Source organism: Sardina pilchardus, chromosome 2 (assembly GCF_963854185.1).
Source record: "Sardina pilchardus chromosome 2, fSarPil1.1, whole genome shotgun sequence".
Taxonomy (NCBI): Eukaryota; Metazoa; Chordata; class Actinopteri; order Clupeiformes; family Clupeidae; genus Sardina; species Sardina pilchardus.
Window position 1 is genome coordinate 27,197,554 of NC_084995.1, and position 12,500 is coordinate 27,210,053.

A 12,500-nucleotide genomic window follows, 5' to 3' on the forward strand; every position below is an offset into this window, starting at 1 on the left:
TAATTTCGGATACTTGAGAGTATTTCTGTTCTTTCTCCGATTCGTTTAAATTCTGCGGTGCACACGACTTGTGCCTTGTTATGAATTCATTTCTCAGACCTGAGAGCCTGTCAGGTTTTCATTAAGGCGTAAGGAGCCAGCAAGGTTACAGGCAGAGGATACAGAAATGAAGGAGACAAATGAAATAAAATATGCTGAGCTGCACTCGCCTAGTCTCTCTCAGAATTACTTTCCAGCTCTGCTACCTCTCCCCCCTCTCCTTCTCTCTCCCCCTCTCCTTCTCTCTCTCTCTCTCCCTCCCTCCCCCCTCTCTCTCTCTCTCTCTCTCTCTCTCTCTCTGACCAGAGGGCAGTGGTTTTATTCACACTGATCTGCATTCTGCTGCTCTGGCTCTGTGACCTTCCTGGTGTGTCTCTCAGCATTAGAGATGCCACAGCACAGCTCTCCAGCATCAGATCTCTCAGCTCATCCCAGAGTGGCATCAACACACACACACACACACACACGGACACACACGGACACACACACACACACACACACACACACACACACACACACACACACACACACACACACACACACACAGACAAATAACAAATCATAATGAATGAAATGGTATACATATAGGAACCCACTCACATGAAAAACTATTAAATGTCTTATGGCAGTAATAAAACTAAAGGACTTTAATCTGAAAGCAGTCGCACAGTAAGAGCAGAGGAGGTTGGGTACTATAATATATATATTCTCATTACCTTGACCCAAAGCAAGAGCACAACCATGCATGTGCATGGCAAATAGTGTATGGCAATGATAATCATTTATCAGCCAATCATAATGGTTTCATCATACCTTATTCAAGTTCACACAGAGCTCAGTAATTGTTCAACAATGGAACAAACACATGTACAGGTTACTGAGGGTTTTCTACAGCAGATCCACCCAACGAGAAGCCGTGCAGGAGAAAAGGTGATACTCAGAAACATGGCAACCCTGTGTCTGTGCACAGGTTTACCTCAGTGTCGTGTCTGCTCACTAATGTTTGAGCTGAGAATGCTAAATACTTTTGCCAAGTTACAATAGCTTTAGAGTGGGCCATTCAAGGCAGACATACTGTACATGTTGCTAGCCGAGTAAATGATGTAAGACTTAACAGTAGGACTAAAAAAAAGACTTTGTGAACCTTACATATCACAGTAACAGCTCATTAACAGTATCTGTCAGGTCAACACCACTTTTTGAGTGTAACCGTAAGAGTAGTCCTAAAACAAGCAAACAAAACCTTTTCACTGTGAAAGGTCAGGAGTTCAGCTTTATAGCGTCCACGGCACAAAAGCAGCTAAACGCAGCGTCACGGGCCTCTTCCACCGCTCTCTCTTTCCCCTCGGCTGCTCGCTTTGGTCAGTGCAGAGTGTGTGCACTACAGGGAAACTTTCCTCAGCACAGGGTCAGCAGTTCACTTGCCCATCCCACCCATATGGCACGGCTGCACTCATAAGGCAGACGCTCATAAGTCAATTGAGTGGAAAACAAGGTTAGGAGCGGAGATAATAGGAGGCATATTAGTCATCTGTCCCTCTGGAGAGGTTCTGAATGGAGGCAGATGAAGAGGAAGCCGCAAGTGAGTAGAGGAGTGATCGCATAAGTCAACAATCAAACCTGAGGTCATCTACTGGAGTGACAAGTTCTCCTTTAAGCTGGTCGAATTTAGCCTCCAGTTACAGTACACTTCTTAGCTGCTGCCGCTATGCCTAATCCACATCACTGCAATCCACCACACATACACACACACACACACACACACACACACACACACACACACACACACACACACACACACCCACACACACACACACACACACACACACACACACACACACACACACACACACACACGTGCGCAGTGCTGCAGGGCAGTGAGGGTTTCATGCCTCTGTCCCTGTGATCATCATGCGGGAGCACTAGGAATATGATGGAACTGCTGACACACACACACACACACACACACACACACACACACACAGAGGGGAAAGTTTGCTGCTCGTAATTGAAAGCGGTGTTGGCACCTCCGGGCTCCACTAATTATGCCCTCTGAATGTCAATGTGGCATTGGCCTCTCCCTCTGCCCCCCCCCCCCCCCCCCCACACACACACACACACACCATCCTCCTCCTCGTCTTCTCTTGTTGCGCATGCTATTGGCACAGACGCCTCTCTCATCCCATGTGTCAATAACTCAAAGCAAGCTTTGCTCGTTTCTCTTTTATTTATCTGACTCATATTTTTTCTTTTGGTCTTTGTCTTTCTTTTCATTATTTCTTTCACTGATCTTCCTTCAGATTTCTTCTGTTTGTCTTCTGACATTTTGGTTTGTTCTTTTTACTCGCGCAGTGCTCATGCAAAATGTGCCGGCGCCCACGCAAAACATGTCTGCAGGGGCCCGCAAGCGAGCGGAGAGCGAGCGGAGAGACGCGCTTGTCACCGCCTCCCTGATGCATCGCCACACTAGTGAGATAAAGATCCTCCGAGAGTTTTAGCGGCTCTATAGGCACACTGCTTCTGGTCTGACACACAGCACGGGTTGTATTGCCATTGGTTGTGTTGTTCAGGTCAAGCTCTGAAGCATGCTCATACTCAACACTGCACTCATTGGGGTGGTCAGTCACACACACACACACACACACACACACACACACACCTGTAAAATTGGTGAGATGAATGCTTCAAGAGTTATGCGAAGGACAGACTGACTGACAGACAGACAGACAGACACAATGCTTGCTTTATAGTTAGATATCCTTCATGGTCTGCTGTCTCTATAGTACTTTGAGTAAAATGTCCAGATAATTGTATCACGCTGGCCATGTGTCTGAGTTTTAACATTGGTCATGAATAGCTGAAAAGGAACTGGGGACTCTGTCTTCTAGTGACTATAATGTTTGACCTTGTTTCTCTCTCCCAGTAATATCACTCAGCCTTAGTCTGTCAGTCTCACTCTGTGAGTTAATAGAACTTTTCGTCATGGATTTTAATGGCTGGCCAGAGGTCTTAGCAGCTAAATGACAAATGTAGATGGAATTGTGCAGATCTTCTATACTGATCTGACTGAGGGGCAATTTACACGAAAACGCTCAGGGGTGAAGAACGCTAAATATTTTACCGGATGCCCTACATCGTTTCTATGGTAACAGCGTTTTGGGGGGTTGAAAACGTTAAAAAGTGAAATGATGATGTAACTACTTTGCCAGTTTGTGTTTAGATTTCAATGCACAAATTCTTCCTTGTTACATGCGTGGACAGTATGGATTTAAATGTGTTTCTTTGTCTTTATCTGTGTGTGTGTGTGTGTGTGTGTGTGTGTGTGTGTGTGTTGGCTGTATGTCCTTTCCTCCTTTTGACACTGATCAGAAAAGCACACATGGCTCTTTTGCCGTTATGCAAAGCAAGGGCTCACTCACCAATCCCCTGGGGATGGCACGGCAACAAGGCTGTTTGACCCCTGACCTCCCCTTTGTAAGTGTTTGTGTGTGTGTGTGTGCATTTGCGTGTGTGTGTTTGTGTGCACTGGTCATGACGAACATGAGAAATGAGCCTGACAGATGGACAGAGAGAGAGAAAGAGAGAGTAGGAGAGAGAGCGCGAGAGAAAGAGAGAGTAGAAGAGAGCGCAAGAGAGAGAGAGAGAGAGAGGGCGGGAGAGAGGTAGATAGGGTGTGGGGGTGGAAAGGCTGAAAGAAAGAAAACCTGAAAATGAGAGTCCTTGAGAGAAGACAGGAGAAAGAGAGCGAGAGAGGCAGGGAAGAATAGAAGAAAGAGAGGGAGAGTGGACAAGGCTGGGCCTCAGCCCAACTTCACTCATCTCCCCCTCAACTGGCAGAGCACAGCTCCAGGGTGGGCCTCCTGCTCTCTCTCTCTCTCTCTCTCTCTCTCTCTCTCTCTCGCTCTCTCTCTCTCTCTCTCTCTCTATCTATCTCACTCACCCACTCTCCCTCTATCTCTCACTCACCCACTCTCTCTCTCTCTTTCTCCCTCTCTCTCTCTCTTTCTCCCTCCCTCTCTGGAGGAGCAGAAGTGGCGAGGAGAAAGGAGCAGGCCTTATTTACAGTCCTGGGAAGATGGCGCGCCTCCACCCAGCACCCACCCACTCCCCTCCACCCTCCACTTCCCTTTTCAGGGTGGGCGCAGGCTGCGGCCGTAGCCCAGGGAGACGCCATTCACATTCAAATGCGGCGATGAACCTCTGCGCGGGATAACAGAGCCGTTAGCCGGAGCGCCGAGCGACGGGCTCGTTTTTTGATTTCTGGCTAACGAGGCGTTAACAGAGGAGTCACTCTAATCGGCGCTCGCTCTCACACCGGCTCTTTCACGGCTGGACGGAGAGGTCAGAGTTTTGCCTGCTGTTGTAATGGCTCGGTGCTGCTTGCTATTCACACGGACGCGGCGGCACACACATGGGCATGCGAAGAGCCAACCCTCCAGGTAACCAAGGGTCTCCCTCTCAGCTGAGCCGGCAGGCGGGGTAAAGTGTCATCCAAATGCCCCAGCACAACCACAGCCTGTTTCACCTCATCTGTTTTCAAATGCAAATCCTATTAGCATTATGCATAATGGATAGGCCATAATGAGATTCATGCGCACAGCTAAATGAATAATAACCAATTAAAGTGATCTACCATTGGCCTCAGTGTAGAACTAACTTTCACAGAGGGGCACAAAAGTGGGGCCCAGAAGCTTCTATTGCCCTTCCCGGGGCATCTGCACAAGCAGAGAGAGCCTCCATTACTGCCCACTCATTTTGGGACAGTTTAGACGGCTCAATGGATAGTCTTTTCTCCTGACAATATACTTGTACAGTCTACAGCTGAATGGGCACAGCGCACTTGCAGTTCTGAAGGGGGCCAATAAAGACGTGCCTTAATGTTTCACTGATAAATGAGGCTGAAAATGGGATAGTGACTGTGCTGCACGGCAGTAAAGATGATGAAGCTGAGGAGTCTCCGAGGAGAGAAGAGCAATCAGCAAAATCAAAGAAATCCAAATGCTCATTCATTCTCATTTGCCCATAAAGTTCCTCAACAGTCTGAAGAATCCCATAAAGATCTTAACAGCCATTTAACGCCCCCTTTCTGTTTGCACACCACATCTCTATGCCATACAGCCACAGAGGACATAGATGGACATTGTTGGCCATAATGTGGGAGCATGAGAGGACAAAATGATACAAAAGAAGCCACATCTGAACATTTCTGTCACAGCTCTCCCATATCCATTTCAGGGGCGACGTGCCCTTAAACTCAGGCAGCCCTCCTCTCTCACCGCACCTGAGAGTGCCCTGTGAAGCATGTCCGCACCTTCTCCCCGCCCCTCCCCTCCCCTCCCCTCCCGTCCCCCGCTCACCCGCAGCCTGGCTACCATTACGGTGAGATGGAGCAGCAGGGCTCTCAGCAGTGCGAGCAGGCCAGCCCCCACCCCCAGCGCTCCTCCACCCACGCACCTTCACCACCCACCCACCCACCCACGGCTGCCTGCACATCAATCGTAGGCCAGCCGACTGGAGCCAGTTGAGAGCCTTAGCTTAATCAAAGTTATGGGTGTAGCGGCGCTGATTCATGGGCCAGGGCCCGCATGCTGCTATATTGCTATCGTTAGCCCGTCATAAACCTTCTGCTGTCGGGCGGAGCGGAGCGGTGCGGAGCGGAGCGGGAGTGCTGTCATCAGGAGCGTGTCCTGCTCCCTCGGAGGGCCGAGTGCACGCAGGAGGAGGAGGAGGAGGAGGAGGAGGCGCGCAGGTAGTGTTTACACCTTACACAGCTCTGCCTGACTGATACCCGCACAGCAGCACCTGACCTGCATTCTCTAAGCTTGGCCTCCAGCGATGTGCGATGCTAATAGCAGCCATTAGGATGGAGGAGGGAAGCTGAGACTTCACAGGGATTTACACAACCAGCGAAACACAAACAGCCAGAAAAACCCAACAAACAAGCAAAACCTCAACACAAGCGCACATTTCTCTGTATGACCTGGGGGCATTCAAGAATGCTAGATGTTTGAGTAAAAAAAACACATGTTAAATGGAAATTAACTGATATATCCGGATGTTGTTGTTTTAGATTGAGTGACAACTGGAGTAAACTAAGCCAGGCTGATAATGTCTCTTTTATGGAGACTCATCATCTGTCAAAGATTTCAGTTAAACAGAAGCCTGTATGCAAATCCTGTGTCCTTGTTTTGTTATTTGCTAACCCAATAAAAGAAATTAATTTACAAACAAATGACACGTATCAAATATACTACACGCAATTCACTGCCTCACACAAACACTGTGCTGCTTGGCTCAGACAGGTAAAGATTTGTTTCAAGATATTATTCATGGGCTATGAACTCAGAGGGTGGTTTGTGTATGCTACTGATGGTAGCGACAGCAGGCTAATGCTGCAGTTTAATGGACTAGCCATGTAATGCTGGGGGCAACCAGTTATACTCACATATCATTAAAACTCTATGCGTCTGCACTGTGCTTGTTAGGAATTATCCTACATTTCAGGATTTGGGAATATAATTGGCTGAGAGGAGAGAACACAGATTAAACTGATAGGATCCATAAATGGTCTTTTTAAGCACCATTTCTAAGATGAAAGGAGCTGTCTGCCGTTTTTTCCAGTGCCATCACCCTTGCAATTTCTCACATTTTTAATTCAAAATGTGAACACATGCATTAGCAGATATGTGTTGAACAAATACCCTCATTTCAAGTTGCATGGAATACACATGAATGTCAGCAGGCATTGTCTTCTCTTTGTCCCTATCTTCAGAATGATATGTATGATTGGTCTAAAACTATCTTTGACAACAAATACTACATTATGCACTTTCAAATACACAATGTGTAGTTCACACTGTTGATAAATTAACTGTTTTTATGCTTCCAACTCTGGCGCTGTAATGCAGTCCTTGCGATTTCTAGACTTAAACAAACTCTGTGTGTGTGTGTGTGTGTGTTGTTTCTTTGTTTTCTGTTTAGCCTCCCCAGGCTCAGATGAGTCGCACAGCAGATGGGAATTTCCATATGGCTTCTTGGCCTCTCATTCACAGGGACGCTGTAAGTGAGGACGTGTGTGGATCTGTGTGCGTGTGTGTGTGTGTGTGTGTGTGTGTGTGTGTGTGTGTGTGTGCTGAACTGCTGGCACATCCCGCAGTGCTGGGAGGATACAGTTGGGCCATTAGTGGGTAGGGATGATTAAGCGAGACCCTGAACCAACACACACACCACACACACACACACATGCACAGATGCACACACACACACACACACACACACACACACACACATCACACACACACACACACACACACATCACACACAGACACTTTAAGACTATTACACAAAAAACACCTTGCTTAAGAGCATAGCCGGCATAAAAGAGCTACAACAAAGGAAGGCGAGTAAGATGAGAGAGCGGAGCAGCACATCCCCATCCTGCCCTGAGGAGCAGACACCAGACTCAGACGACGAGTAAAAATAGTGCTGCCTGGCCATGTCTAAGTGTCATATTAGAGCCCCTCCCACCTCTCTCCCTCCTCCACTTTAATCACGTCTCTCTAAGACAATTAGGTCCCGAATGGGACCCAGCAGCTGATGGCGCCGAGCTGAGTGACAGTTGAGGAGGGCTCTTCACAAACGACTAAAGTGCGCCATTAAAGGCAGGCACGCAGACCCTGGGGACTGGAGACGGCAGGTCGGGACACGGCGACCAGGCCACTCCATGGGGTTTCATCAGCCGGCGCACACATACATGAATGTCAAATGAAGCACTTGTTCTGCCTAGCTTCATCAGACAGACTTTGTGAGGTGTCAGAGGGGCCAAATGAATGCAGTGGATCTCGCCACGCACGCAGAGTTCTTGACAGTGGGGGTGAAATTCCGGAACTGAAGTGGCTGTTTGCACCCCGTGACTTCCAGCTCACTGGCGAGGAGAGTGAGGGGATGAGGAGAGTTAGCTGACCCAAAAAGTTGAGGTCATCTTCTAAAAGGCAACAGAGGATCACCGAATAGAGAATGGGAAAGCCTCCAGGCCCTTTAGCACTCCAGAAATCCTCATGGTGCAGACAGACTGGTGTCTGATTTGTGAGTCATTGTGGGTGCCTCTCATGCAGCGTTAAAACGTCCTCCCTCGCTCCTCGATGCCTCGATCCTCACTGATCTACATAAAGAATGATGGGGGGGAAACAATGGGATAGTCTATCCAGTGTTAGTTATAGATCAGTGGGAACGCCCCTCGAGGATCGAGCATCGAGGATCGAGGAGGCATGTTGAGAGGCACCCATAGACAGGCAGCATCACTTATGATGCTATGCTAGCAGAGAATAGAATGGCTCCATAATAGTGATACGGTACACTGGCTGTGAGCTGAGAGGAAATGAAGGGTTGAAAAGAAAATTGTTTCAACAATATATACTGTAGGAACAAGAGAGACATGATCGCTCTTCGAGCTTCAACACGGCCTCCTACAATACTGCACCTGTGGCAGAAAGGCGGAAAGATAGAACAATAAAACAATAGAACAAAAGGCATTTAAACTCTGCCTGCCTGTTCTAAGTTACAATACAGCATCTTCCGTATCTGAGTAGACCGGGGAAAAAAAAGAAAACAGAAAAGGCCCAGGGATGCGGTGCTCATTATTTTCTATCTTGCCCCGGTCTTCTTCCCCAAAATGTCTTTAAGTGTCTGAGCTCAGTGAGCATGACATTTCTCTTGGTGTGGGCAGCGATCCATTTGTGGATGAGGTAAGCGCTATTAAGTCTGGCTGCCAGTTTATTTGTGGCTTGGACTATAGGACTGCAGCCAGAGCCTCTGTACAGCAGCCCAGGGTCAGTGGTGAGAGGAGACGACTGGACAGGACAGGAGAGGACAGGAGAGGAGAGGAGAGGAGAGGAGAGGAGACCACTGGGTAGGTGAGGAGAGGAGAAGAGAAGAGAAGATAAGAGAAGAGAAGAGAAGAGAAGAGAAGAGAAGAGGAGAGGAGAGGAGCGGAGAGGAGACCACTGGGTAGGAGAGGAAAGGAGAAGAGAAGAGAAGAGAAAAGAGGAGAGGAGATGAGAGGAGACCACTGGGTGGATGAGGAGAGGAGAGGAGAGGTGAGGAGAGGAGAGGAGAAAGAGGAGACAACTGGGTAGATTAGGAGAGGAGAGGAGAGGAGAGGAGAGGTGAGGAGAGGAGAAGGAGGAGACCACTGGGTAGGGATTAGCAGCAGCCTTAAGACAGAGAGGCTGGTGGTGGAGATTTGAAAGAATGAAACAAAGCAGCAAAAAGCAGCCCTGAATGCACAAGCAGACACACACAAACACACACACACACACACACACATGCACAGATAGAGAGGGAGAGAGAGAGAGAGAGAGAGAGAGAGAGAGAGAGAGAGAGAGAGAGAGAGAGTGTGAGTGACTCACAGCCATACACTTTTTGACATCTTTTAATTTGTCAAATGAGGAAGCTTTGTGCTGTTTCTGCTCCTTTGTAAAAGCCCATAAACCTCTAAAAGCTTTTGCACAAAGGCGTCTTTGCAGGCACATCAACCAAACAACGATAACTATGCAGCCCCACACTACCCTGTTGTTTTGGGCAAAATCTTGCATAGAAAAGGAGCAAAAAGGAGTTCTGGAGAAGTTTCATTAGACTCCCTCTGATACTGGCAGACCTACAGCCTTGAGCCCAAACAGACATTACACAAGGAGAGAGGGAGAGTGTGGGCTAGAGAGAGGGAGAGGGAGAGAGGGAGAGAGAGATAGAGAGAGGGAGAGGGAGATAGAGAGTAGAGGTGCCAGTAGGTATAGGGATGGGGGTGCATGCTTCCTCCTCACGCACAGCTCGTAACGCTGAGAATAAGTTTCGGCTGTTGTCTCTGCTTCTAAGCATATAGTATCAACAACATAACTCATATACACATAGAAACACTTGCACACACTAGCAAAAGACAAATACAAATGCGCGCGCACACACACACACACACACACACACACACACACACACACACACACACACACACACACACACACACACACACAATACACACACACACACACACACATACACACAAACGTGTCCCGGCACTACATCTTATTTCAGGCTGTCAGGGGGCTATTGGTAAGAGGCAGCCACACATGAAAGGCTTTTGGTGTGTTAGAGGGAGCTGATCACGGAACACCTTAGTGCATAATAAGCAGCTTCTGGCTGCCTGGGAGTTCCAGGAGAAATGTCGACATATTAAGCGTACAGCCGCAGCATTTACAAAGCCTCCTAACTGTCACATGTGCAGTGTCTGTCTGGCGAATAGAGAGAGGGCCCTGAAGATGACACGTGTGGTGTCGCTGGAGTAAGACATAGCTGCAGCACACGCAGACAACACAAACAACAAACTGCTCCTGTTCTGTCTTGTGGCTGCCTTGCCTCGGCTGCTCTGCTAGTTTTACATCTTCCCCAGTCTCTGGATATGGGCTGTAAAACAATCCCAATAAACCTCCAGAACTCAAACGCCAAGCTAAGCATGGAATGACTCGAGTCAGCCATTTTGCTAATTTTGATTGGACTTGCAGATTGCTAAATTGATTGGTTGAAAGTTGAAAGTGATTGGTTCAAACATGTGATCAGTGGCTGAGTAGAACATGGCGGTTTATTAAGGAGGTTTTGCTGTTTTAATTCCAAGAAGCTTGACACTTGGAACATCACGCTCTTTCTGATGAAGTACCCAAACAGGGTGAAATAGCACAGATTAATTCGTTAAGTCATTAATTACTAAGTCAGCTTGCACTAATGTCTTTTTGCAGCCAGAGAAAATGAGCGATGGCAAAATCAACAACGGAAGCCAGATCTCGGGGTGGCATGGAGGTAGGATGTGAGAGACTGACAGATGGTGCCAGCCTGGGCGCCTTTCTGCTCATAATTGACCACTGAGATGGTTTGCGAGGAAGGTAGACACAGCCACACACACACAGATATTTTCACTCACACACACACACACACACACACACACACACACACACAGTATGCACGTACACGCACACATTCCAGACTCCATAAAATACTTATAGCATCCATAACTGCGCCAACTGCCATCATAAACAATAGTTATCTACCTATAAAACAGTAATCCAGACAATCTACTACATTACAGCTCTTTGTCAGAGCAAGAGCTATGTAGGAGGTGACATATTGCCTCCTCCAGAGATCACTAGCAAACTCCATATAGTAGTCATAACTACGGTAAAGCCCTCCTGCAGCCACACCAGCATCAAGTACATATCAACATACTGTAGATAGAGAGAGAGAGTGAGAGAGAGTGAGAGAGAGAGTGACAGGGGGGCTACACCAGATGCGTAAGTGAAGCGTTCCGTTCGCGACGCGTATGTTGCAGCCGGTCGTAGCAGTTAATAATCAGTGTAGTCAATGGAAGTAGCTACACCAGACGCGACAGTGGCGCGTACATTCGAAAAAAATAGACCCATCTTCTAAAATGGATTTTACGCGTCGCGAACGGAACGCTTCACTTACGCATCTGGTGTAGCTCCCCTGTGAGAGTGAGAGAGTTGAAGCTTCAGCAGGTTGAGCTGCTGCTGTGCTGTGCATTGCCTTTAGTGTTGTAAATCTCACACTTGATTGATTCTGTTTTTTTCTCCCTTTGGTCTGGCCATAAATCTAAACTCCAACAGCGTCTTGCTTCATAAGGGCAGTTGTGGCTAATTTTTAAGGAAGTCACGTGCTAACACTCCACAGCTCTAAATCTACCAGCCACTAAATCACTCTGACCCAAAGGTCCTTGAAGAGGCCGTCATCAGAGGTCAGTCAGGAGCCAATACCAATCAGCTGTGCTCCACCCAGCCCCTGTACTCAATGTGTTCTGTGCTCCACTCCCACCTGAGGTGCTGTCTCAATGGGAGCATAGGATGCCCATCAATAGGTGGGGAACACAGGGTCATGCACATGGAAAATGTTGGAGAAAAAAACCGACATGAAGAAAAACAACTAGGAGTAAATCTGCAATCCAGCACCATCTGTAGCCTTCCCGCAAACACACACAAATAACTCCCAACATCCATAGACATAAGGCTCGCCCTACAAATTGTATTTGAATAGAATTGACTGCCCTGTAAAAACAACAATAATGCACCACCTGTACCTCCCTGGCGGTAAACATAGTAAAGCAACAGAGAGCAGTTATCTCCACTCCCTTCCCAGCTGCATCATTTATTAGCTGTAAAGTGCTTTCACTGGCTAGTTCCAGGAGTATATGATCCATATGGAGCGGCAGGAGGGCCTCTGTCCGGGCCCCTGTGTGGAGCAGGAGCTCCTGTGATTGGCCGGGGCTTTGGAGGGCCGGAGCTGAGGTGTGTGAGCTGAGATCTTGTGCTCAACATCAGCTCCTCACACACTCTCTGCACTCACTGCAGGAGTCTACACTGTGGTGTGGCATGCTGGGTGTCTGTCAATGCTAAAGCAGACAGAAACCT

General features: G+C 47.9%; 1 protein-coding gene across 1 annotated transcript in view; it reads right to left on the reverse strand.

Moving 5' to 3' along the window:
- ncana (neurocan a) overlaps positions 1-12,500 on the reverse strand; it is a 74,703-nt gene that overhangs the window by 53,342 nt on the left and 8,861 nt on the right. The gene's annotated exons all lie outside the window — the stretch shown is intronic.